This window comes from Canis lupus, chromosome 3 (assembly GCF_048164855.1).
Source record: "Canis lupus baileyi chromosome 3, mCanLup2.hap1, whole genome shotgun sequence".
NCBI classification, from domain to species: domain Eukaryota; kingdom Metazoa; phylum Chordata; class Mammalia; order Carnivora; family Canidae; genus Canis; species Canis lupus.
Window position 1 is genome coordinate 21,512,164 of NC_132840.1, and position 23,916 is coordinate 21,536,079.

The window sequence follows — 23,916 nt, forward strand, 5'->3', positions numbered from 1 at the left end:
CCCCACCGCACCTTGCACACAGTAGGACCTGAACGGAGCGGAAGCCCAAGCAGCGCAGGAGTCTCTGTGCTGGGATCCCACTCCCGCGGAGGAAAGCCCTTGGCTGCCCCAGCTCGCGGCTCCCTCACCTGCGGAAGGGGTCGGGCCGCTTGCCCTCGGGCCTGTCGAGCACCCTGCACCGCCTGCTGCTCCCCACGCGCCTGGGAACGGGCCCGCACGCAGTAGGCCCGCGACAGCCGCTGTCCGCCCCGGTCCCGAGGTGCTGGCAGCCGCAGAAGCGGGGTGCGGACAGATCCGGGGGCTGCTCTTCGCGCGAATCCTTCCCCGCGGGGCCCCACAGGCTTATTCCTGCACTGGGATTTTTTCCCCCCTGTTGCATCTGTCAGTATCATAAATACTTGCAAGGGGAGGAAAAAAGTTCCCCCAGACTTTACGTCAACACAAACAGCCCTAATTGGTCCTGGAGCCTCATAATTCTCCGATTGTCTTGACCGTGTGTATCTGGGAAATTCACAGCAGTAAAGGTGAAGGTTGTTTTCATTCGTAAATTGAAGTGGAGGCTTTGTCTTCAACTGAAATTTGGCTCCAACCCCTCGCCTTGGGGCACTTTTTCTATGTGTGTGCAGAAATCTGACTTATCACTTTCTTAGGGGAAGGAGAAAATGCATGAATATTTAATTATTCTGCTGCCAAGAGGGGAGGGTTAGAAGCTAAATGAATAAAGAACTGGATTTTTCTTTTCAAAGGCCAGGGCAGGATCCGATCTGGCCCTTCGGATTTTCCCCCATCTCCCCCGCCTTCGTCCTGTTGGGGGCCACAAGCTGTCATGTTTCTGCTACTCCGGCGTCTCTAGTTTTGGAAAGGATCAGCTGTGGGCGAGTTTGGGTAATTTCCGGTTGGTTCTTCTGGGCTCCTTGGCATATTTTGTGTTGCTTGCAACAAACAGGAGAAGGGGTGGCAGAGGCGGGCGGGGGGTGGTGGGAGACGGGAGGTAGGGGCCAAGCATGTCTTTGGCCAAAGAATTGCCAGCCCAGAGGGGAAGGGGGGGGGGGCTCTTGCGGCTGACCTGTGGCCGACGAGGCTAGAACATTCTGCAACGTGGAAGCCAAAACATTCCGAAAGAAACATTCTGTAGCTTCCAGCCTGTAAGAGGAGGAAGAGGATTTCCTCTTTGGGCAGCTTCTGGGGGCTCCGGGGGAGGGCCCCCATCCACAGCGGCCCCTCTGGCGGCCAGCACAGAGGGGCGGGGACAGGGGCGGGGGACAGGAAACGGGGTCAAGAGTCTGGGCAGGACCAAATTTGGAGATACTTGGGCAAGAATTTCAGCCCAGGCAGCACAGGACTGTGTAAAAGCAGAGCATCATCCTCCTGCAACGGTGATCCTGGGGAGAGCCAAGCCTGCTTCCTGGGGGGGGGGGGGGGGGGTGGAGTGGTAAACCAAGGCACAAAGGTGCCTCCACTCTGCAGAGCAGATTTCCAGGAGGGCTGTGTGTCTGAGGAGAATAAGCTCAAGGACCACTTGCTGAGCACCAGCTGTGCACCACTGTGTCCTCCCTGAATCTCGGGCACACCCTGCAAGGAGGGGACTGGCCGTTGGGCGCGTAAGACAGACAGGGAGACAGGCTCAGAGGGGTGAATGGTCTGGGCCAGGCTCCTTAGAATGAATTTAAGTTGTACTATTATGGTCTCAATGACAACAGTATCCCAAACATAGAGGCATACTGTATAAACTACTGAACATAAAATAATGGGGAATTCAACATTTCCATAACAACTCATAGGAATAATTAAGACAACTGCATCATGTGGATTTTTGTTCGATCCAGTCCCTCTGTTTCCATCTGACAAAAAACGGACACACTGGATGTGCAAACAGCCCAGCTTTCACATCAATAAAGCCATCATAAAAGCACAAAAAATATGTTTTAAATAATAAAGATGTCCACAATACGAACAGCAGCCCCTTAGATGTGGCACCTTGTGCAGTGTGTGACCTAAACAACTGTCCACAGCAGCCCTGATACATGAGCACATTGGCGGGCTCATGGGGCCACTTGGGGTGGCCTTCCAGAGCCTGGGTACCACCCAGGCTCATCCCATGGTTTAATTGGCTTGTGATGTGCCTGCAACCCCGGCTTCTAACCACGAAGACAAAGAGCACGGATGGGTCAGAAAGGAATAGAAGGAATAGAGGGTGCAGGGATTCTACAGCTGGCCCTTGAACAACTCATGGGTCTGCTTACATGTGGGATTTTTTTCCCGACAAGTACAGTATGGCACTGTAAATGTCTTTTCCTTTTGATTTTCTTCTCTCTTGTCTACTTTATTGTAAGAACACAGTATGTTGGGACGCCTGGGTGGCTCAGTGGTTGAGCACCTGTCTAGGGCCCAGGGTGTGATCCCAGAGTCCCAGGATCGGGTCCTACATCGGGCTCCCTGCAGGGAGCCTTCTCCTCCCTCTGCCTGTGTCTTTGCCTCTGTGTGTGTGTGTGTGTGTCTCTCATGAATAAACAAATAAAAATCTTATAAAAAAAAAAGAATACAGTATGTGGAACATACAACATCCAACATATGTGTTAATCGAGGGTTAATGTTATCAGCAAGGCTTCTGGTCCAACAATAGGCTATTAGTAGTTAAGTTTGGGGGAGTCCAAAGTTATGCATGAATTTTCCACTGCGTGGCAGGGCAGGGGGGTAGTCGGCACCTCTCACCCCATGTTGTTCAAGGGCTAGCTGTATACAGTTGGTATCACTGTGATCCCCAGGGCTGGCACAGGGCCTGGCCCACGGTGGGTACTCATTACTGAATGAACGCAGGTACGTAGGAGTTGACCCTATGTCCACCTCCTCTGCCCTCGCTCCACGGCTGCAGGCCGCACAGCAGCACTGAGCCCGGGGACGGTGGCAGATGGAGGGGCCGCCCCCAAAACCCCACTGAGCCAGGGGAACAGGAGCCAGTTCCCACAGGCCCCGGGACGCAGCGAACCGTGTGAAAGCCACCAGCCAGAACCTCTTGTGATCAGGGACAATGCTTGGCCCTCAGTCCCGATGGACATCCCGGGGTCCCCAGAGACTAGACCGGTCCTGCCAAGTGCCCTGGCCTTCTGCCCGCCCGGCACTGCTTTCCGAGGGTGGGACCCACCTGGCGACTCCTTCCTTCCAGCTGCTGGCTCCGGGGGTTCCGGCCACACCTTTCCTGTGGCCGCCCCTTCTTCCCGGCCCCCGCCCTGCTGGCCAGGCTGCTCCGTGTTCTGCCCGCCACCACCACCCCGGCCTCTCAAGGCTGCGCCCCTGAAGGGAGGTGACAGACCGCTGAGGTGAGGGCAGGGCAGGCGCTGGCTGCGGCCTGTGTGCCTGACCCGCTCGCAGGCTTGGCAGGGGGCGGTCCTGGGAGGGGGAGCCCGTCCGTGTGACAGCCAGCCTGGGGGTGCCGGCCCCACTGACTCCCTCGTGCTTCACTCAGCAGTCCTCATGCAGGGCACACCCTCCCTTGACAGATGGGGAAACTGAGGCCTCGGTGCTTGGGCAGCCTGACGAGGTGACCTAGCTAAGACTCAGGCGTATCTGCCTCCCAGCTGGGAGTGACAAACCCACCATCCCACTGAGCAGAGGCTCTGCCAACCCCAGGATGTCCAGCTCACTGAGGGGCTTCTGCATGTCTCGTGCCTGGTACAGATGCCAGGGCCACGCTGGAATCAGAGAGGATTCTAGCACCGCCCCCCAACACCTGCCCAACCCCAGATTCCAGTAACACTCAACAGAACAGCCTGAATGGACCAGAAAGCCCAGTGGCCTTTGCCCCGATAGCAGCTCTTAGGGGGAGGCCGAGCTATTGCGTTGCTTCCTCCTGAAGCTTCTGAGGACGGATCCCAGGGTGTGGGTGTGTTACCACCTACACCTGGTGGGCAGATGTCTCCGGGAGCCAGGCTGTCAGGGAGGACACAGGGGCGAGGGGGAGTGGGCGGAAGAAGCAACCGGAAGGAAGCAAGGACGGCAGTCAAACCGCAAGACCAGGGGGCTGTGTGTTACCCAAGTGAAGGCAAAGGAGGAGAAGGCACTGCTCCTGGGGGAGTGAGGCCCCAGGGCCAGAAGGGGGCTCTGTCCTGCCTCTCCCCCTGCCCCCAACCCCCCAGCCCCCCCAGCAAATCTTCATCAGTAGGAGCCCCTGGGCGGCTGAGGGAAGAGCCCTGGTCTGGGGGTCAGGAGAGCTGCGTCCCCAGCCCCATCTCGTCACTCATTTAGCAGCTGTATTCCTGCTCAGATACATCACCGCTCTGACCCTCGGTATCTTCTTCTGGAAAGTGAGCGAAGCAGAGTTCCTGGCCCACTGGTGGTGATGGGTGCTGGTTGTGAGGACTAGATAAGCTGTCGTGATGAAATCGAAATGATTCGGGATGTTCCTCCCACAAGTCAGGGAGAAAGGAAGAAGGTTTCAGCCATCCCAGAGGGTCAGTTTGAGGGTTGAGGGAAAGAATCCTCCATCTCCCCTGGGGCTTGGCCTTAGTTTGGCCCACTTCCTGCTCCAAAGCACCGCTCTGGCCTGCCCTCGCTGAGCTCCTCCACTGTTCTGCTGCTGCACCAGGGCCCAACCTGGTGGGCCTGCATTTTGGGGGAAAATAGGCCCTGTGGGGCCTGCGTAAGTGGTCCCTCTCCTGACCCTGACACGGGCTGCAGCTGCCCGTGCACCCCCCTGCTGGGGCCCTGATGCTCAGGGTCAGTGGGTCACCACTGTGGCTCCTGCGCCCACAAGCCAACTCGGGAGCCAGGACGGTGGCTGAGGGCACCAGAGCTACAAGCATCCCTGCCCAGGCCCCAGGAGCTCCGCCTGGCTGGCCAGCACGCCGTGCCACCTCCTCCTGTGTGAGCTCTGGACCCCAGTCTCCTTGCCTGCGGACTGACTTAGGGATCGGGAGCATCCTTCCAACCGAGCGTCCCACAAGGCGTGACCTTCCCGCTTTCCTCCACCTCCGTCTACCTAGAAAAAATCTCAGGGAAGGACTTTTGATTGGCCCTGCTTATGTCACATGCCCATCCCTGAACCAATCACAGAGGCCGGGAGGATGGCAAATTGTGATTGGCCAGAGCTGGGTCGCGTGCTCTCCCCTGTTGCCGAGGGGCAAGGGCAAACCACTGTGGTTGGCACCTGCCCGCACAACCTTGGGGTCAGGGCCAGGAGGAGCTCCTTCCCCGAGGCCAGGGCGCAGTGGCCCCGGCAGGGGGTGGGGGTTCAGGGCGACCCAACCAGATGTCCACACTCAGGCTAAGTCCGGGGTAGGGTGCCCTGAGCGGGCTGTGTGGGGTCAAGCAGGGGGGACGCCCACCCCTTCTGCCATATGTCCAAAGAAAAGGGGTGTGGTGACACCTCCTGTGCGGTCCCGAGCGGCGGCCAGGCTGTCCTGGTGCCCGGGCCTCCCCTCCCCGCCGCTACAGCACATGTTGCAAACATCTGCCTGGCAGGGCGGCTGCTGGGGGTCGCCTCCTGGAGTTCCCCGCTGCTGACAGGAACCAGCTCCCCTTTTTATTACCCGCAGCGCACATCTGGGAACACTCTGGATCGGTCTGGTCGAGCCAGTGGGCTGAAGAGCTGACTCCCGGCCAAGCGATCGGGGCAGGGGGGGCGGCGGTGGCGACAGCCTGGGTCTGGGAAGCGCCGCCCCCCCACCCCTCCCGCAGAGCTGCCCCGTGTGACCGCTGCTGGCCGGCTGCCACCGGGCCGGTTGTGTAACCAGCCTTGTCCAGGAGGGAGGGGACGGCTGGGCCCAGGGTGGGGCCAGCCAGCCCGGCCTGCCAAGTCCAGAGAGGGGCCTTTGGGGTGGTTTCAGGATGGGGACATGAAGTTGGGGGGGTGCTGGGGCTTCTCTGATTCGGGCTCAGGAGGGGTTACTACCTCCCTGCCCTTCCTTCCTTCTTTCTTTCCTTCGTTCTTTCTTATCTTCCCTCTCCCTCCTTCCCCTTTCCCTGCCTCCCTCCTTCCCCCCTTCCCATTCCCAAAACTTTGCATCTTCTCACTTGAAGAGCACATCCTTAAGATGCACCTTTGAAACTGAGCAGGAGGCAAGATCCTGAACAGACAATTATTAAAATTTTTAAATTTTATTTTATTTTATTTATTTATTTATTTATTTATTTATTTATTTATTTATTTATTTTGAAGTAGCCTCCACCCCAGTGTGGAGCTGGATGTGGGACTCGAACCCACGAACCTGAGATCGAGACCTGAGTTGAGATCAGGAGTCGGTCACTTAACCAGCTGGGCCACACAAGCATCCCCGAACAAAACGTTATTTTAGATAAACCTGGTCTTTCTGCTTCTAAGGATGATCAGGGTGTGGTGGGAAGGAGCCAGGTTCTCACCCTCACCCCCACCATGTGCTGCACCCCTTCCTCTCAGGCCTTTGAAAAGAGAGAAATGACCCCACGATTTCCAGCTACAGGCCAGAGCTTTCCTTTTGCTCGTGGACCACAGATGCTTGCTTCCAAGATGGACACGGCTGCAGAGCGGGCTTCATGGGCCCCAGCAGAGCTGTGACCTAGGCTGTGGTTCAGCCACATACCCTCAGGCCTGGATGGACAGACCCTCTGTCTACTGATCTATCCATCCATCCGTCTGTGTGTGGCACCCTCCAACCGTTACCTGTGCAAACCCCCATCCACCCTAGGCCACGATGTGTGATGTTAATTTGATTTAAAAGTGTCAACTCGGGGATCCCCAGGTGGCTCAGCGGTTTAGCACCTGCCTTTGGCCCAGGGTGTGATCCTGGGGTCCCAGGGGTCGGGTCCCACATCTGGCTCCCTACATGGAGCCTGCTTCTCCCTCTGCCTGTGTCTCTGCCTCTCTCTCTCTCTCTCTCTCTGTTTCTCATGAATGAATAAATAAAATCTTTAAAAAAAAATAAATAAATAAAGTGTCAACTCTTCTGCAGATGAAAACCCTCATGGGGGAAGGCTGTCTGGCTCCAGGGCAGGAGGACAGGGGGTGCTGGCCTCCTCGAAGCCAGAACAGTAGGGAAGTCCTCAGGTGCTGCTGAGGCTCTCTGCACCACCCAGCCTCAGCCAGAAATGTCCCCTCAGGTCACATCTTCATTTTTCTCGCAGACAGTGACCAAATTGTCTGGGCTCAAGACATGTGCCAGGTATCTGGATTGTAACAGTGTGCAAGATGGAATGTTAGGAATTAAACAAAGCCAGTAAGTAAATGCAAGTCATTGTAATTAGGGTGAGTCTATAAGCAAAGTAAACTAGGCACCAAAATCCGTAAGGCCAAAGTCAACTTGCTTCAGAGGCGTGAGGCTCCTTCAACTTGGGCTGGCCAGAAAGAGAGATCCAGTCTTGTGAGAAGTGGAAAGGGGGCAGCCCAGGTGGCTCAGTGGTTTAGCGCCGCCTTCAGTCTGGGGCATGATCCTGGAGACCCGGGATCAAGTCTCACAGGCTCCCTGCATGGAGCCTGCTTCTCCCTCTGCCTGTGTCTCTGCCTCTCTGTGTGTGTGTGTGTCTCTCATGAATAAATAAATAACATCTTTAAAAAAAAAAAAAAAAAGAAGTGGAAAGGATGCTCTGGGCAGTGGGAAGAGTAGGTGCAAAGGCCCTGAGGTAGGAAAAGCTTGGTGGGTTCTAGGATCTGAAAGGAAGCCATGAGGCTTTTATGGAGGGAGCAAGGAGAAAGAAAGGAGAAGAGGTTGGGGACAAGGGTGGGACCTGATCACAGGGGTCCTGTGGGCTTTGGCCAGGACTTTGAGCTTTGTTCTAAGAGCCATGGGAAGTCACTCCACGAACATAAGGGAATGTCATGGTGTGGCTTACATTTTAGGAAGACTACTCACCAGGTGGTAGGAGAACATGAGGGGCGATAGAGCAGAGAGGCAGGGAGGAGCCCGTTATAATCATTTAAGCAGAGGTGATGGTGGGCTGGACAGGTGGAGGCCCTGAAGTAGAACAATGGGTTAAATCAGCAGGAGTCAGAGTCTCCACCCTCATTGGAGTCTAGTTAGCAAGGGGAACAATTAAACAACTATTTAATTGAAAGATATGGGGGCAACTCTAGGGGCTGCAGGAGTCCTAAATGAAGGGCATCTAACCCAGTCTTGGAATGATCCAGAGGGCTTCCTGGAGGAGGAGACGTCTAAGCTAAAAATGGAAAGATGAGTAAGTGCCAGGAGAAAGGGGGTTGGCACAGCAAGAAAATGGTGTTCCAGGTGGCAGGAGTGACCCATGCCAGGGCTGGAGACAGGAGGAAGCATTCCCGTGTGGTGTGAGGGCGACAGAAGGTCAGTGCTCCCAGGGCAGAGGTGAGGAAGCGAGGCTGGGGACCTAGGGGCCACTGGGCGATTTAAGCCTCCGGGTCACAGTCCGATTGCAATTTAGAGAGATCCTTGTGCTGCTGGTGGCGCTGGCGTCAGGGAGACGTGTCCAGGTCTGACTCGGCGTCTCCTTCCTGAGCTCCTCGGTGGTTAATCAGCTGCCACGCTGCCCGACCTCATCTGGGAGGTGGCAAGTGGTGCGGCACAGCAGCCCCCCCGGGTTGGGAAGATGGGCATTCCGGGCCAGCTCTGCTCCTGTCTGGCTGTGGGCCGGGCCGGGCCCGGGGAGATGAGGCTCCGTGGAGGGTAATTCCTGCTTGTGGGCCCCGGAGTCCGCACTGCTCAGTTTACCCTCCTGGGTCTGGTGGCTGGCCCTGGCCTGCGGCCACCTCCCTGCGACCAACTCCTGCGCCTCTCCTCCGACCTCTGGAAGGAGCATCACTGACATCTGGCGTCGACAATCTTTTTCTGTTTGGGATGTATAGGATTTTTTTTTCAGGATTTTTTTTTAATTAAAAAGAAGAAAATGTATAATATATTTGACGATTAAAGCTATTGTCTGGGGACATCTGAGTGATTCAGTGGGCTGGGCGTCTGCCTTCAGCTCAGGTTATGATCTCGGGGTCCTGGGATCGAGCCCCTTGTTGGGCTCCCTGCTCAGCGGGGAGTCTGCTTCTCCCTCTCCCTCTGCCCCTCCCGCCGGTGGTGCTTGCTTGTGCGCTCTCTTTCTCTCAAATAAATAAAATCAAGATAAATAAATAAATAAATAAATAAATAAATAAATAAATAAATAAATAAAGCTATTGCATGAATAGCCTAGCTTTAAAAAAACTAAAATATTTTCGACAGTCCTGTCCCTCCTTGCGAAGTGCTTTTGGGCAATAGTAAGGCTGGTTCATGACGTGGCCTCTCAATCTTAAAAAGCAGTGTTTGGAGAAAGCAGACCACGTGAAAGGAGAAACAGAATACGGGAACGAAGCCCGCAGGTGTTTCTGAGGCTCATCGCTGTCACCCCGTAACTATAACTTCAGCATGAATGAGCGCATTTCACCCAGCCTCAGCCTGTCACCCGCTGTGGGCCGTGTCCAGGGAATGCCAGCTCTACAAGGTTCTATGGGGACTCTCCATTTGGGGAATGAAGCCGCACACCACTTCTTTCCCTCTTATCACTGCCCCTAGTCCTGACCCCCGGGCTTGTTTGAATCAGGGGCCAGCTCAGGTCCACACTGGGAAGGGTTAATTTAATATGTCAGTTTAGTATAGAGACTCATAGATGGGTTTCTCCTTAGTTCCCTCTCTCTGGTCCTCTCTCCCTGTCTGTCCTGTCTCGGTGTCTCTCTCTGCCTCTCCCCCTCTCTGTCTCCGTCTCAGTCTTTCCGCCCCTGTATTTATTGCATTTATTGATAAAACAGGGCTGTTTGTCTTGGAGGGATTCCCACAGTCCTGGGAGTCTACTTTAACATGGTCCCTAAGTCGTAATTCATATATATGTATGTATGTGTGTGCATATGTGTGTATGAGTGTATGTGTACATGTATATATATGTGTGTGCATGCATGCATGTGTTTGTGTGTATGTGCATGTGTGTGTACATGTGTATATGTGTGTATATGTGTATGTACATTTAAAAACCACTGCCCTATGTCAGGGCTTCTCGAGCGCAGAACTACTGACACGAAGGCTGCGTCATTCCTTGTGATGAGGCCATCCTGTGCCCTGTGGGACACTGAGCAGCATGACCTCCCCACTCCCTAGATGCCGGTAGTACTCAGGGAGTCAACTCTGGAGGGAGCCAACATGTGGTCACTTGGGGTGCCCTGGGATCAGTGTTGTGGGGGGAGGGGAGCAGGCTTGACTGGCCCCCTGGGAGCACTGGAGCTGGGGTGACCCAGAGTCATCCCCAGTTGGCCTGAGACGGCCAGGCCTTTAAGCCCTGGTGTCCCTGGGCCACCAAGCACAGATTGCGTGGGAAGGGTGTGACCTTGGGTGTGGCCGACCCTCGGGGGTGACAGCTGAGCGCCATCCACAGACAGCACTGCCAGTGGTTGTGACAACACGTTCCCATCGAGGAGTCTGGGCCATCCCCCAGTGCCACCAGAATGGGAGAACATGCATGTGAATGATGGGGGCTGCCTAAAGCACTGGGGCAGACTGCAGGGCATGAGCTCTGCCTGCAGGAGGAGCATGGGGAAGAGACTTCCCGGTCCTGCCTCTGCCACCTCTCCCGCTCAGGCTTGCACAGAGGCTTCTCTGCAAGGTGTCTGCACGGTGACGTGGTACCATGGCTGAGAGCATGGCCGTGTGAGCAGGGCAGGTGGTGAGGGGCACCGTCTCCAAAGAAGTTTGTAACGATGGAGCCAGCTAAAAGTGGGTCTGCTTTTTAATTTGTAACAGTGTCATTGAGGTAAAATTCACAGACCATACACCCCATCTCCATAAAGTGTACAATTCAGTGTTTTCTAGTATATTCACAGATTGGGCAATCTTCACCACTACCTACCTAATTCCAGAACATTTTGCTCAACCTGGAAAGAAACTCTATATTCCGTTCTTGCAGTCTTTCCCCATTTCGCTCCAGCTCCCTAGTCCTAAGCTGCTGGGAAGCTGCTTTCCATCTCTAGGGATTTGCCTTTTCTGGATAGTTCACACAGAGTCATACACCATATGGCCTTTTGTGCCTGGCTCCTTTCACTCTGCATGATGTTGTCAAGGGCCATCCGTGTTGTGCTTTACTCCTTTTTGTGGCTAAATAATATTCTGGTGCATGGCTGGACAATACTGGTTGATCCCGTCATCCGCAGATGGACATTTGGGTGGATTCCACTTTGGGCTGTGATGGATAACACTATGGGACCATTTGCGTACATGATTTTGTGTGGATGCATATTTCCAATTCTCTTGGACATAGACCTAAAATTAGGATTGTAGGGTCAGATGGTAACTCTCTGTTTAACTTTTTGAGGAACTACTGGATTGTTCTCCAGAGCAGTTGCCCCATTTTACATTCCTCCCAGCCACATGTGAGGGCTCAGCTTTCTCTGCATCCTCGCCAACCTTTGTTTCAATCTGTCTTTTTGATGATAGACATCCCAGTGAGTGCAAAGTGGTATCTCACTGTGGTTCTGATTTGCATTCCCCTAATGACTCATGACATTGAGCATCTTTTCATGTTCTTATTAGCCTTCTGTACATCTTCTTTGGAGAAATGTCTACTTTCCGTTTGCCCACTCAGGCACATAAATCAAGCTACTTGTCTCTTTGTTGTTGAATTGTGAGTATTCTTTATATGTTCTGAATATAGGTCATTTATCAGAGATATGATTTGCACATATTTTCTGCCGTTCTGTGAGTTGTCTTTTCACTTTCTTGATGGTCTCCTTTGGACTGCAAAAGGTATTAATTTTGATGAAGTTCCAATATTCCTGTTTTTTCTTTCATTGTTTGTCCTTTTGGTGTCATTTCTAAGAGCCATTACCTAACCAAGATTATGAAGATTTCCCCCTAAGTTTTCTTCTAAGAGTTTTATCATTACAGTTCTTGCATGTAAGTCTTTGATACATTTTAAGTTAAAGTATATGGTGTGAGGTAGGGGTCCAACTTCATTCTTTGGCAGGTGGCTATCTACTTGTCCCAGCCCTATTTGTTGAAAAGACTATTCTTGGAGCACCTGAGTGGCAGAGTTGGTTGATCCAACTCTCGATTCAGCTCAGGTCATGATTTCAGGGTCGTGAGGTCAAGCCCCATGTCAGGCTCCACACTCAGCAAGGAGTCTGCTTGAGATTCTTTCTCCCTCTTTCTCTACTCCTCCTCCTTGTGTGTTCTCTTTCTCTCTCAAATAAATAAATGATTTTTTTAAAGAAAATAAAAGACTATTCTTTCCCCTACTAAATAATCCTAGGACTTTGTTGAAAATCAGTTGACTGTAAAGGTGAAGGTTGATTTCTGGATTCTCAATTCTCTTCCATTGAACTATATGTTAGAACCACACAGCCTTTTTTTAAAAAGATTTTATTTATTTATTCATGAGAGACAGAGAGAGAGAGAGAGAGAAGCAAAGACACAGGCAGAGGGAAAAGCAGGCTCCATGCAGGAGCCCGATGTGGGACTCGATCCCGGGGCTCCAGGATCACACCCTGGGCTGAAGGCGGGGCTAAACCGCTGAGCCACCCGGGCTGCCCATGAACCACGCAGCCTTAATGACTATAGGTGTGCAGTAACTTTTGAAATCAGGAAAGTGTCCCTCTTCCACTTTTGCTCTTCTTTTTCATGATTGTTTTAGAATTTTCTGTATGAATTTTGTATTTCCATATGAACTTTAGGACCAGCTTTTTCAGGCTGCTTTTTAGTCGAAATAACATCGGGGCACCTGAGTGGCTCAGTTGGTGAAGCATCTGACTCTTGATCTTGGTTCAGGTCTTGATCTTGGGGTTGTGAGTTTGAGCCCATGCTGGGTGTAGAACCTACTTAAAAAAAAAAAAAAAACTAAACTCAAATAAAATCAATGATAAAATGTTTCCTCTCCCATACCACAGCCCCCTGGGGGTATCTGATTAAAAATGGGACTGAAGAGCCAAAGCACCTGGGTTGGTGCCCTTGATCCCGCTACTTACTAGCTGTATGACCTTACACAAGTTAATGGGCCTCTCTGTGCCTCATCTATCTCAGATGTAGAATGTGGATGATGTAGACTGTGGCTGTAACTACCTTATGGGGTTGTCCTGAAGATAAAAGATGCCAGTATGAGGGAAGGATTTCATTGCACATAACACACTGGACATGAGATGGCTCTTGGGGACCTTTGAAATGTACTCTTACCAGGGGCTCATACCCCAAAGTTCTCATTTGATAGGCTTGGGGTGCATCCCAGGGAAAGTTGTTTTTTTGTTTTTAGTTTTTTAACTCACCGGTGATTTTACAGGAAAATGCGCTAAGGCTGACACAATCATCTCCACATGGCAAAGCACCTGTGCACCCAGAAAGGACACATCCCCTAACCTCAAGGATGTGACAATGTAGCTGGCAAGCAAAGAGACATGCCAGCGAAGACGTTAAGTGTGGTTGAACGGAAGGTTATCAACATGATACAAAATGTGAAGATGTGAAACAAAATACAGTCTTCTCGGGGTGAACTCCAGTGGGGAATGGACAGCGCGCTGGGACCACCCGGCCTGGGGTCCAGCCTGGAGAGCTGGGGTGAAATGGCAGTCCCCACACCTCCCTCACAGATTGCCCCGGGGCTACATGAGAACATGAGTGTGGATGCAGCTGCCATGACAAATTGCCACAAATGTTGTGACTTGCAACAACACAGATTTGGTATCTTGCAGTTCTGGAAGTCAGAAGCCCTAACATGAAGATGTTGGCAGGATCGCGTTCCTTCTGGAGGCTCTAGGGGAGACTGTTTTTCTGCCTTTCTGACTTTCTCCAGGCCGCCTGTGTTCCTTGGCACGCGGCCTCTTCCCCTTTCTTCAAAGCCAGCAGCGAAGCATCTGCCTGCCTGTCTCTGCCTCTGCTTCCATCGTGCATCTCCTCTGACTGGTTCTCCTGTCTCCCTCTCACAAGGACCCTTCTGATGACTCTGCCCGTCATCCCCCACGAGCCAGGACCATCTCTCCATCTTGAGATGCTTCCTGTGATCATGTCTGCAAAGTCCTCTTGCCAGGTAAGGTCACATTAAAAAAGAGAGAGAGATGTTATTGATTTATCTGAGACAGAGAGAGAGCACGCACGAGTGAGGGGAGGGGCAGAGGGAGAGGGAGAAGCAGACTCCCCGATGAGCAGGGAGCCCGATGCAGAACTCGATCCCAGGATCCTGGGATCACAACTCAAGCTGAAGGCAGACACCCAACCTACTGAGGCACCCGGGCGTCCCTCAGGTCACATATTTACAGGAAGCAGGGATTAGGGTGTAGACACCTTATCCTGCCGACCACAGTGCTGATGGTTACCATTTACTGATCCCTGCGACCTGCCAGGCACTGCACTCTGTGTACCAACCCACAAGGCTGCTCTCGGGGAGCTAGAGTCCCCATTTCATCAGTGGGGCAGCAGAGGCCCCCAGTCATACAGCAGAGGCCGGACCAGGGCAGGCCTGGCTGTCTTGACCACGCTGTTCATGTTGTCCCCGTGGGAACGTTTGCACCAGCAGCTCAACATCTGAGTTGGAGAAGCTGTCAGAATTTATCGTGATTAGCAGGAAATGAGTTGGACCAACAGTCAGAGCTGAGATAGCAAGAGGCGTAATGGTCTCCCAGGTTGGCAGGATGGTGAGGACCAGGGGCTCTGTCAGGATGGGGACGTTTCCAGTCAGAGAGGTGCCTGGCAGGAGAGAAGGCTCCCGTTGGTGGGGAGGCCTGAGAAAGCCTTGAATGCCGAGCCTTGGTGTCTAGACCTGGTCCCTTAGGCAGTGGGGAGCCACAGAAGGTATGTGAGCAGAGGAGTAGCACGAGGGGGGGTATATTAGGAAGGCTGCCCCTCACAGGCTTAAATGCCCAGCCACTCACCCGGAGCAGCCGTGTGTCCCTATGTTCAGGGCCCCTGGCATTCCTGGGGGCCGCCTGGCCCAGTCCCTGTGGAAAGCACCAAGGCCACTGGCACCTCTTTCCTGTGCCTGGGGACCACTCGGCAGCCGGAAGCAATGCATTGTAATGCTGGCCTCCAGGATTTCCCGCAGCAGCCCGGGGGCTGGACCGGTCTTTGTGGAAACCTCCCCAGAGAGCCCTGTGCTGCTTGGTCAGGGTCAGGCCCCGGAGGCTGCAGGAGGAGGACGACCTTGAGGAGAGGGCCTTGCAGGAAGTGGATGCTCTCTGCCTCTTGGACCACAGGACCTCCAGCCCCCAGGCTCTGGGTGTACGTCACCTCCCAGCATCCTTTGCGGTGGGTGCTGTTGGCTCCAACCCCATGGCCGGCCACCATCTCCTGATTCCAGCTGGCCATTGGCTCCTGGCTCTCTGCATCCAGCAGAAACGACATCTTGGACACCAGGGACCCGAGGATGTGTCCCCCTCTTCACCAGGAGGGCTCTTATGACCCTGGCCCACACCCATCTCCCACAGGCTGGTCAAATGACCCCCCACACTGGGCATGTGGGTAAGGCTCGTCGCCCCTGGCCTCCCACCGGTTTGGGCTGAGGGCAGGAACACACGCTGGCCAAACGGAATTGCATTTATACAAGGAGTGTCCGCCCAGCACCTGGTGGCCAGAAGGGGCTCCGCGATGGGTGTCAGAGGCCCAGGGAGGACGGTGGAGGAGGGAAGACACCCTGCTGCTCTTCCACCCGGGGAGGAGGGGTGTCTGCAACACTGCCATGACTTGCCGCCTCTGGACAGGCTCTGTGGCCCAAGGTTACAATATCCTGGGGGTGCAGTTGACCCCAGACAAGGCCACACAGAACGTTCCCATCCCCAAACTTCCGAGGCTCATCCGTGTTCCCTGCGGCCCAGATCCAGACGGGACCCCACTTGTTCTAAGGAGAAACTCACCAAGGAGTCAGCGCAGGGACGGGGCTGCGGTGGATGTGGTCAATCTGACTTCTGCCCCCAGGGTGGCTGGAAGAAACACCTGCTGAGCCCCCCGTTCTCTTTGGTCCCTCTGTCCCACCACCTGGGACTCCTGGTCCCCCTCCAGCCCACGCACAGCCCGGTAGCCCAGGAACCTTTGACACAAGCGGAGGACAGGTTGGGGTATTTCATCCACCAACAAAATGCCTCTGAGCCCTGCTTGCCTTCCCCATGGCCCCAGGGAGACGCCCCTGGGGAAATCAGACAGAGCAGGTTGGAAATCTGGCTGCGTGATCTTGAATAGGAGCCTTCCCTGCTCTGAGCTCCATTGCCTCACCTGGAGCATCCCTGCCCATCGGTGGTGCCGCATAGCGGTGGGTCTCCCCTCACCCTCCGCCCAGCTGGAGGGAAGAGAGGACACCCCCGCGGGCTGTGCTGTCCATCGCCAGGGGAAGCGACCACCTCCTGGCCCGTGGGTCAGGCTCACCTCGGTGAAAGCAGAGCCGCTGTGGCCGAGCATTTGCTGTGTGCAGGACTGTGCCAGGCCACCCCCCTGGACGTCTAGTCTGGCGCTCTCCATCCTGGCAGGCAGGTGCACAGCATCTAGACTCAGGGAGGGGGTCTTGGCTCACCCAGCGTCACCCTGGGTCGGCTCTGTGGATTCCCCTCCACAGCGTAGGCCGAATGCTGGCCTCCAGAAGATTCTAGAAAATAAAGCTAAGCAATAAATGAAATGATTTCCGGGTGTGACTGTGCCGCGTGGGGCATTGTCAGTAGGCAAACAGAGAGTCCCCCTCAGAAGAGGTGACATTCTCCTTCAATGCTCTACTGAGCTTTGAGAATAAGAGCTTCGCATCAGGAAGGGACAAGTGCTCGGGCAGCTGCTTGGGCAAAGGCTCTGCCAGGAGGCTTCAAGGGACCTACCTCCCGGAGCGGAGAGAGTGAGGCCAGGCTGACTCCCAGGGCCGAGGGGGTGGGAAGGCCGCATGTGCCCCGGCTGAGCCCGCCCTGCTCAGGGTGCTGTGGGAGAGACAAAGGGCCCTAAATCAGGTTTCCTGCCTTTGAGGAAATTCCAATTAAATGTGAGATGAGATGCAGAGGCGTGATAAGTGACTAACAATGACAGGCAGGGGAGGAAGGTGAGCAGGACCAGCCGGTGAGGGCACAGGAGCCCAGAGGGGGCTGAGGCCCTGCAGGGGCTGGGAGGGCCAGGACCTTCTCAGGCCTCTGGTCTACGCAGGGTGGGGGGAGGGGAGGGGCGGCCGGGACCCCCATGATAGGAGAGGATGTCGGGGTAGTGTATGAGTGTCCTGTGGCTGCTGTGACACATGACAACAACACCATGGCTTAAAACATCACAGATTCCTTCTCTTACGGCACTGCAGGTCAGGTGCCTGGCACGGGTCTCACTGGCCAAATCAAGCTGTCAGCGGAGCTGGTTCCTTGCAGGGGCTCCAGGGAAATGTGTTTCCCTACGGCTTTAGCTTCTAGAGGCCTCTGCGTTCCTTGGTTTGTCCCCCCTCCCCTCTTTAAAGCCAGCCTCCCAGCGACCTCATTCCTCTCTGGTTCTTATTGTGTGCCCTCCCTCTTCTAAGACCCTCCTGATCACATCAGGGCCACCAACCAGGCCACATCATGTCACACTTAGGGTGAGTTGGTCCATCCCAGGATCATCTCAAAAGGTGAGCCAATAAAGAATGTCCCAAGGAAAACAATGTGATGACAGTAGAGACCAGAGACCTCATTGTGGCACACAGTAGGTCGTGGGTAGAATGGACGTGGGTAGAATGAATAAACAAATCGGGTGGGGAGCAGGGTGCGGGGCAGACAGCAGAAGGCCCTGGATCCCACACAGAGATGTAGGGGCAGCTGAGCCGTGCCCAGGGACCGTACCAAGGGCCGGGCTGGGGGTGAAATGGAGGCCTCCCTCTCCCAGAGGCACCACTGCCACCACTGTAAACAGGGGGAGATTAATAACTGGTGACCTCGAGCTGGCTAGGCACCAGCCTGGGTCTGCTCTGGGGAGGGGCAGCCACAGAGCCCACAGGCCAGGGCTTCGTCTCCTGCCCAGAGGCTTCTATCCAAGGGATAGAAGATGCAGCCCCGGGTGTGGATTGCCTGGTGCTGCTGATGGGTGGCTGCAAGGCCCTGCCCTTCTGCTGGGGACTTCTGGAGCCCCCTGCCCTGTCCCCTGCCCCTGACAGAGCAGCCGCCACAGGGAGGCTCACCAGCCGCCTCACGTGGCCCCAGGGCTGACTCCTGCCATGTGCAGCCGGGGACCTGGATAAGCCAGGACTCACAGCTAAGCAGGACCTTACGGCCTCCTCACCCCTGATGGAGGGGCTGTGCCCTCCGCAGCAGAGGCAGCAGTTTGCAGAGCCTGTCCTCCCCCTGCCTCCCGGTGTGCTAACCTGGTGCGTGCAATCAGACCCATGCCTGTTGAGTCAGGACGCCCGGAACTGGGTGATGGGGGAGATGCAAAGACCAGTGAGACATTACCCTTGGGCTCAGAGTTTGGCTGGAGAGAAAGGACTGCTGCACAGTCTCAGCTGCCACCCCCATCCCGCCCAGACCCACTGAGTCAGAATCTGCGTTGCAGCTAGGTTTCCGAGCGCCCTGTGTGCACATGCCCTTCTGAGAACCCCGGACTAGATAATGGAAGCAGGAAGCAAAGTGGGGTCACCCCGTGGGCCGAGGGTGTGGGCCAGCTGAGCTGTGGAAGGCGGTGTGCCTCTGGAGGAGCGGAAGGCAGTAGGCAGACGTCACAGAGATGGGGCAGCTACAGGGTCGGCCAGGTGGGGGCTGTGCACCCAGCACCCCATGGTCGGGGCCAGAACAGAAAGATGGACCGCCTCTGTCCTCAACATGTGTCATGCTTAGAGCACCCAGCTGGCACTGTTCTAAACACTTTCCACGTATCAGCTTATTCACCATGCCAATAATGTGGTACCGCGGAAGCGATCGTTATTCTATTCTACAGATGGACAAAGTGAGGGACAGGAAGGTGGGGTGGCCTGCCTGACATTACTCAACTTGTAGGTATGTGGTGGAGTCAGGATTCAAATCCAGAAATCCTGGCTAACGTCCTCTTAGCACATCTCCAAAACGCCTCTCTGAGGCACTAGGGAGCCACAGAATGTTCGAGGGTAGGGGAGTGATGTGAGCAAGTGGAGTTTTGGGTGGCTGGGTGTGGCAGCAGCGTGCTGATGGGCTGGCTGGGGGAAGCATGCGTGTGTGTGTGTGTGTGTGTGTGTGTGTGTGTGTGTGTGGAGTGGGGTGGGAGCCGGCGGTGGGGTCAGAGGGAGTGGAGACTCTTCTCATCCAGGCGGCAAGTGGCCTGACCCCACGGGGAGGGGCCGGCAAGGCTGAGTCGCAGCCAAGAGCGAGGTCTCTGGAGGACCGCAAGGAGGAGGGTCGCAAGGGCGAGGTATGCCCTCGGTGGCCTAGGGCTGGGTGCAGAGGCCACAGCTGACTTCACGGGAGAGGTTCGGCCACTTGGGGACAGAGCTCCTCCCACCCCCGCCCCGACAGCTTGGAGCAGGTTTCCCTGGCTTATTTTTTGCTATGTTTTCCTTGCGTCCTCTTTCCCGGTCTCAGAACAGACTCGGAGTCCCCGGGAACTCCCAGCTAGCCAGGCGCCTCCAGGCCCTTCCTCCTGACGCAGCCAGGGGGCCCCACTCGGGCCACATCCTGCCGCCCCCGGAGCCCAGGCTCTCAGGGCAAGCTCCCGGGGACAGAGCCTGGTGTCCCCTCCCCTCAGGTCCATTAAGTTCCAGAGCGGAACCCCCCTCCCAGGATGGCCCAGGGCACCCCTGCCCTTGCGTGGAGCCCCGCCACGCGTGTCCTAGGGGCGTGGGGGCTGCAGGGGGGTGCTGGCCGACCTGGTGGCGCTCACCCTGCCCCGCAGCCTCCAAGTCGGCCAGCCTGGGCTGCTTGCTGACCTTGGGCGGGATCCTCCACCTCTCTCGGTTTCCTTCTCAGTAAACACGGGGAGATTAATAATAATAAATGTTAAAAGATTCCCATCTGATGGGATTGTTTTGAAGATTTCTTGAAGATAATGAATGTGAAGGTCAGAATAGCAGGGCAAACAAGCTCGTCACCACGTTTTCCTGGCAGGGTTCGGCCCGGGGCCTGGGGAGATCCCACAGAGCTCACTACTCAGGACTTCACAGATGGTGCTTGCCCACCTACTGTGTGTCGGGGGTGTTCCAGGCACGGGGGAGACAGCCTCGCCCGGAACAAGCAGACAAAACCCCTGAACATCTCGAACCTTCATTTTGAGGACCGTGCGCCCAGCGCTGAGCCAGGTGCTTTTGCGTACTGTCTGGTTGGCCTTCCCCAGCAGCGCTACGAAGGCAAGATTCCCTCCAGATCATCCCCTCTTTGTAGAGTTGGGGCAAAATTCACATCACAGAAGATGCACATTTTAACCATGTGAACGTGCACGATTCTATGGCATGTAGTACATTCACGAGGCTGTGCACCCATCACCTCTACCTGATTCTGGAACATTTCATCCCCGGGAAAGGGGCCCCTGTGCCCATGAGTGCTCACTCCCCAAGCCCTCCCCTGCTCCTGGCCACCACTAATCTGCCCTCCATCTCTAAGGATTTACCTGTTCTGGGCATTTCGTGGCAATGGCAATCCTCACTATGCGCCCCGTGTATCTGACTCCCATCATTTCACCTGGTGTGTTCATGGTTCACCCACGCTGTAGTGTGTGCTATGACTTCACTCCTTTTTGGGGTGCCCAGGTGGCTCTGTTGATCTGTTGATCTTGGCTCAGGCCACGATTTCAGGTGGTGAGAATCAGCCTTCGTGGGTTCCACGCTCAGTCTGCTTGAGGATTCTCTCTCTCCCGCTCCCTCTGCCCCTCCCGCCCTCCCCCACTGCCTGTGGTTTCTCAATCTCTCTCTCTCTCTCAAAATAAAAGACTTCACTCCTTTTTACAGGTGGATAATGCTCCATCATGTGGATAGACTGCATTTTGCTCATCCTTTCATCTGCTGTTGGACATCTGAGTTATTTCCACTTTTGTATCCCCATTTTAAAGACAAGGAAACCAGAGCCAAACCGGCTACTGGTTCAAGGTCAACACCTGCCTATGACCCAGAAATTCCACTCTGAGGCATTTACCCAGGAGAATGAGAACAGATGTCGACACCAAGAACTGTACGTGAATGTCCATGGTGGCTTTATTCATAATAACCCCACACTGGAAACAGCCCAAATATCCATCCACGGGGGATGGATAAACATCCTATGGTCGTCATATAATGGAATATTGCTCATCAGTGGGGAGGGAGGAATGATCGATTCACACAGTAACTTGGAAGAACCTCAAAAACCTGATGCAGAGGACCCAGACACGAGAGTGCCTGGGGTGTGACTCCATTTATATGAAATTCTAGAAAAGCCAAACCTGCAGTGACAGAAAACAGAGCCATGCTTTTTAGGGGCTGGGGTCGGCGGCTGGCGGGTGAGGGGCACAAGGGATGATTTGAGGGGTGATGGAAATGTTGATTATTTTGAGGGAGGTGGTGGCCACATATGTATGCGTGGGTCAAACTTATTTAAATCAATTTATTGTAGAAACCGTGCCTCCATGAAGTCGACTTAAGAAAAGAAGCTGTGCAAAAAAAAAAAAAAAAAAAAAGGAAGGAAGAAAAAAAAAGAAAAGAAGCTGTGCGTCCCAGCCTCGTATACCCGCGTCCTCCTGGCCCCCCACTCTGGCCCCCATTCCCCGATCATGCAGGCTGGGCTCATTTTTTCTGCTCAGTCCCTGAGTCTGCAGCCTGTGTGAGCCTGCTGATGCCCAGCTTGTAGCAGGCCTGCTGGGAACCATGGTTGCCAGGCTGAGCAAGGTCTGTGGATTCCCCCTGGATGGACCCCGGATGGAGAGTCGAGCCCAGGTCGGGAGGACTCCATGGAGAGCCCAAGCCCAAGGCCACACAGCTAATTACCACACTGTGCAGGCCTGGAAGCCAGGCCTCCATCTGGACCCTGGGGTTCTGATCCCCAGCATCCTTCACCCTGGTGGTGTAGACGCGTCAGTGCCTCGGGCGGTCAGCCTGCTGGCACCTGCTGAGGTTCATTGCTTCCCTCTGGAAGGTCCGCAGCCACCCCCTCTCTACCTGAAAGATGAGGAAACAGACTCAGGGAGGCACCACGCCTTGACCCGGGCCTCTTGGCGGGCGGATGGCAGGCCCAGGATTACGACACAGGCCACGGGTAACCGGCCCGAGAGAGTGTCTACTACACGGGCTCCTGTGCTGCACAGAGCATCAGTCCCGAGCAAGTCTGGGTCAAGACACAAAACACTGATGCTGGGATGTGAGGCATCAGGCACCTTCAAGATGGCCCCAGCGGCTGCTCCAGCTGCTCCCCCCAGAGGTAGCCGATTCGGAGTGATGAGGGCAGCTGGCTGACGGGAGCCTTGGGGAGGGTCTCTGGGGGGGTGACGTTGGGCCACTGTGCAGGAGTCAGTGCATGTCTCTCTAACTCTCTGTCTCTCTCTCTGACTCTGTCTCTGGTTTCACCCGGCGTGAGGTCCTCTGTGTCTGTGTGGGTCTCTCTGCGTACTGTATGTCTCTGCGTATGTACCTATATCTCTCTTTGGGTGTCTCTGTCTCTGTATTTCTGCCCATCTCTGCCTCTGTGTCTGTCTCTGTCTTTGTATCTCCGACTGTCTCTTATCTCTACTTCTGTTCTCTTTCTCTGCCTCTGTCTCTCTCTGGTGTCCCTGTCTCTCTGTATCTCTGTCTTTGTCTCTCTGAATCTCTGGTGTCTCTGTCTGCCTCTGGCTCTGGTGGGAAGAAAAGCCTTCTCAGGGCGGGGACCCGAGGAGGGGACAGGCCTGCCCTGACCTGGCGCGGCTCCTTCCCAGGCCGGCGCTGGCGCCTCTGGGCCGGTGGGAAGAGGCAGTCAGCCCAGGAGGCCAGGGCCTGGCAGGCAGGCCTTTCCTGGGACCGGGCCTCCCGCTCCCCGCCCCCGGCAGCTGGCTGGCTTTCTTCCTTTGCATCTTTAGGATGAACTCCCTCTCCCTGGGTCTCCCAGGCCCTGAGCGCTGGGGGGAAGGCCCTGCCTCCCTCTCAGGGGCCTCCACTCTGCATGTCCCTATGGGAGGGGTGTCTAGCAGTGCCCCCCTTCCCCAATGCTGCCTCTGGATTCCCTTTGCTCCTTCCGGGGACCCTGCCAGGTCACTATCCTCCCCCATTGTTGTCTGTACTTTCTGGCCCCCCGTTTGGATGAGCTGCTGGGGAGCCCCCAAAGGCTTTGAGGGTTGAGGCTACAGGCCAGACCCCAGAGATCAGGGGCCCCTGGGCGAGGCCGGCCAAGCCGGACTCCAGAGCCACCAGTCCTTCCAGAAGACCTCTCTGTTCAACAAGACAGAGCCTGGGGGGCCAGCATGGCTTTGGAGCCGACCAGTCCCAGCTCTCGGCCCCGCTCCCCAGTGCCAGGTACCACTTGCCTCTGAGGTCACCATCTCCCAGGAAGGCTGAGACCACAGATGGGGCCCACAGCTGCGCAGATGCCTGCAGTGAATGTCAGCCAGCGGCTCCGCAGCGACCACCCAGCCTGGCGCGGCTGCCCTAGGAGGAGAGGACACACACGTGCCCGAGGCTTTCAGGGCTTCTTCACAGCGCGTTCTTCCAAAGGATACTTGTGAGAACCAACATGTACCGATGAGCCACTGTGCAGCCCGGGGTCCTGATGTTCCATCCAGGGAATTCCCAGCCGTTCCCATCCCAGTACCCCACAGGAAGGCCTTTCCACAGGCTAGTATGGGGAGGGTGGTACATGGCCCCAGCAGGAAGGAAGGGGTCAGGCAGGGCTGGCTGCCTGGAGGAAGGGGCTTGGTAGGGGGCAGAAGTAGCACAGGGTAAAACACACTCTAACTGTGGCTCCTGCCCAGCCCTCCACCCACCCCCCGCCTCCAAAGGGTCAGAAGCTGTATGTGGCTCCCTGGCCTCGGCCGGCCGGCTGGCACCAAATGCCACACACCAGGGTCCCGGCAGCTGGGAGGGTGACAGCTGAGCCTGGGAACAGGTTCTAACATGTTCCCTTCCAGGGTGGAAGCAGATTCAGAGAGGAGGGAAGAGGGGGGCCGTGGTGGG

The 23,916-nt window shown here is 55.4% G+C and overlaps 1 long non-coding RNA gene across 1 annotated transcript; it reads right to left on the minus strand.

Annotated features, from left to right (window-relative positions):
* Positions 1-12,557: 12,557 nt before the first annotated feature.
* On the minus strand, positions 12,558-16,839 carry LOC140624560 (uncharacterized). The gene is made up of 5 exons (XR_012024025.1): positions 16,721-16,839; positions 16,284-16,500; positions 15,779-15,844; positions 13,202-15,247; positions 12,558-12,757 (listed from the first exon to the last, which is right to left on the minus strand). It is a non-coding gene; the product is annotated as an uncharacterized lncRNA (long non-coding RNA).
* Between the last annotated feature and the right edge of the window lie 7,077 nt (positions 16,840-23,916).